The sequence below is a fragment of the Tupaia chinensis genome, unplaced genomic scaffold, assembly GCF_000334495.1.
Source record: "Tupaia chinensis unplaced genomic scaffold, TupChi_1.0 Scaffold144952_1, whole genome shotgun sequence".
Lineage (NCBI taxonomy): Eukaryota > Metazoa > Chordata > Mammalia > Scandentia > Tupaiidae > Tupaia > Tupaia belangeri.
The window spans coordinates 4,177,620-4,180,955 of NW_006204812.1; positions in this window are offsets into that span (position 1 = coordinate 4,177,620).

Genomic DNA, 3,336 nt, shown 5'->3' on the forward strand with positions numbered 1-3,336 from the left:
AAGCACACAAGCCCTATGGCAAAAAAAATTTAAAAGAAAAGAAAGGAAAAGAGAAAAAGAAAAGAAAAATATCAACCATGTCACTATTTTTGGCAGTCCAGCATTTGAACTCCTTTTTATATTTGAGTTCTTCACCTTAATAAACAAAATGTATAGCCCACTATAAAAGAAAAAAATAATTTTCCCAGACCTTCTTGCAACTTGGGTCTGGACACACAGCCTAGGTTTTCCAATCAGATACCTTTCCACGTTGAATCCCAATTAGGATGTGCAGAAGCAGGGCCCTGCAAAGCCCCTTTGGTTAGAGAGTAGTGGCAGGTCTATTACTGTACATAATGAATGTCTCCTCTTTCAGAGGCACTGGCCTTCACATGCTGGCAGTCACTTCTATAAATTAAAATTCTGTGTGCAGATGAGAAAGTCTCAGGTTGGCAGGTAGGCTCTGCCACCCAAATTCCATAGTCCAAAGCAAACCATAGGGCCAAGTGCAAATTCAGGACTAAGGGTGGATTTTACTCCTTCTTTGCGAAGCGCTGCAAATTCACATGGTTCAAAAAGGTGCAAGGCTGGCCCTGGCCTAGTGGTTAAGGGAGCCAGATCTCACTTGGCCAGCCATGTAATTTGAGTCTCAGACCTGGTGGCTTGAGAAACCAGGTGCTCGTGCCCAAAATCCCAATAGGATGGAGAAACAAGGGAGAGGAGATTGTGGCATGACCATGCCACATTAGGGGTTGCTTTCTCCTTCTCCTTCTCTGTCTCTGGCTAATGCATGTGTCCTCTGCCAAAAAAAAAAAAAAAAAAGCAAAATAGAAGGTGCAGATATGAAGAAGGATAAAGAATTAGAAGCAATAATGTACCCTAACACACCATTTTATCATAGAAATAAAAAATAAGAGACCTAGAAATTACTACTTTAGGGACCAGCAGTTGGCAAAATGGCTATGTCACTGGACTCCCATGTAGTCGACCATGGTTCAAGTCCCGGACCCAGTGGCTTAAACTCACGCCGCATGCACGTGCATGCGTGCCCAAGATCCTGAGAGGAGAACGGCGAAGAAGGGATGGTGGCGTGGCCATCCCCCCCTGGGGGGTGATTTGTCACTTTCTGTCTCTCTGTTTCTCTCTGTCTTTCTGGTGAGCACACACACTCTTTAGCAGAAACCTCTCAAAAAAGAAATTACTGTTTTAATATAAAGATATTTTCATGACCATCACAGATAAATTTATGTAATTTAAAAATATTCAGACCTTACGTAAATGGAGAAAGATAGCCTCAATAGTATAAAGATGTGGTTTCCCCCAAATTGATCTATAACCCAATGCAATTTCAGCTGAAGAAAATTTAGGGACACAAAGAACAAGACGAGCAGTCTTGACCGGACAGCAAGACTTTAAGCCATAAAAGTTAAAGCAATGTGATGTTGGTATGAGGAAAGAAGGAAGACAAAGGAGCACATCAGGAAGATTTGAGGAAACTTATGCAGTGTCTTTTTAATAACCATGCTGGGAAATAAAATAACATTTAACCCTACTTTGCACCATGTGCGAACATCAATACTACATGAATTAAAACCCTAAATACGAAATATTGAAGTTTGGGACCAGCAGGTGGAGATGTGGTTAAGGTGGTGGATACCCACATGGCCAACCACAGTTCAAGTCCCAGACTCACCGGCTTGAAAACCATATTGGGCATGTGTGTGCCTAAAATCCCGGGAGAAAAAGAGAGGAGGTTGCATGTGGTGATCCCCCAGTGGGGTCATTTCTCATTTTCCGTCTCACTGTCTCTTGTGAGCACACGCAATCTATGACAAAAACTTAAAAACAAACAAACAAAAAACACTGAAGTTTAAAATATTAAGAAGAAAGCATAGAAACTTATCTTCTAACCTTAGTTTAGGAAAATATCTTTTAAAAAGGACCAAAAAAATCATTACCCATAAAAAAAGATAAATAGTATTATATTTTTAAATTAAAGCTTTAAAAGTCAAATGCCATGGGACCAGCAGTTGACATAATGGCTATGAAGCTGGACTCCCATGTAGTCGGTTCGAGTCCCAGACCCGGTGACTTAAAATTCATGCCGGGTACATGTGCGCATGTGCCCAAGATCCTGAGAGGAGAATGGAGAAGGGATTGTGGCGTGGCCATCCCCCTTGGGGGCTGATTTCTTGCTTTCTGTCTCTCTGTCTCTTTCTGTCTTTCTGGCAAGCACACACGCCCTATAGCAAAAATAAATAAATAAATAAATAAATAAAATGCCATCATTAAAGCCATAAGTCACAGCTAGAAGAAATTTCCAGTTCATATAACTAACAACAAATTAGTGTCCAGATTATGTAACATTTATACATGAATACAAAAGGGAAAAACTAGCCCAAGCAAAGCATTGGCAGTGAGTTATAAACAGGCAATTCACAAAATAAAGGGGAAAATGGATGGTTAATTAAAATACAAAAAAAGATGCTCCAGGGCCAGCAGGTAGCATGATGGTTAAGGCACTGGACTCCCACATGGCCAACTACAGTTTGAGTCCCGCAGCCAGTAGCCTGAAAAATCCCACCAGGCAAATGTACATGTATGCCTAAAATCCCAAGAGGAAAATAGAGAAGAAGGGATTGTGGCATGGCCATCCATAGGAGGTGATTTCTCACTTTCCCCTCCCTCTGTCTCTGGCAAGCGCACGCACTTTATAGCAAAAACCTAAGGGAAGAAAAAGCACTGAGGACAAAGCACGACTTCTGTGATGATCCTGCCAGAATGGCATGAACCGAGTCTAAGCATGAGGAGATGTCAGATAAACCCAAATTAAGGGTCATTTTTAGGAAATAACTGGCCTGGGGGCCAGCAGATGGCATAGCAGTTATGTGGCTGGACTTTCACATGGTCGAACACAGTTCAAGTCCCAGACCTCGTGGCTTGAAAACCATGCTGGGTATGTGTGCATGCATGCCCAAGAACCCAGGAGAATGGAGGAAAAGGGATTGTGGCGTGACCATACCCTCTGGAGGGTGATGTCTCACTTTCCCTCTCACTGTCTCTGTCTCTCTTTCTCTAGTAATCGCATGCATCCTAAAGCAAAAACCTATTTTAAAAAATCAATCAATAAAATAAATATCTGGCCTGTACTATTCAAAAATGCCAAGGTCAGGAAACAAAAACGAAAGGCTGAGGAACTGGTCCAGATTAATGGGCACTAAAGAGACATGACAATTAAATGCAGTGGATGATCATGGATTTTGAGGAACTGGTCCAGATTAATGGGTACAAAAGAGACATGACAATTAAATGCAGTGGATGATCATGGATTTTGAGGAACTGGTCCAGATTAATGGG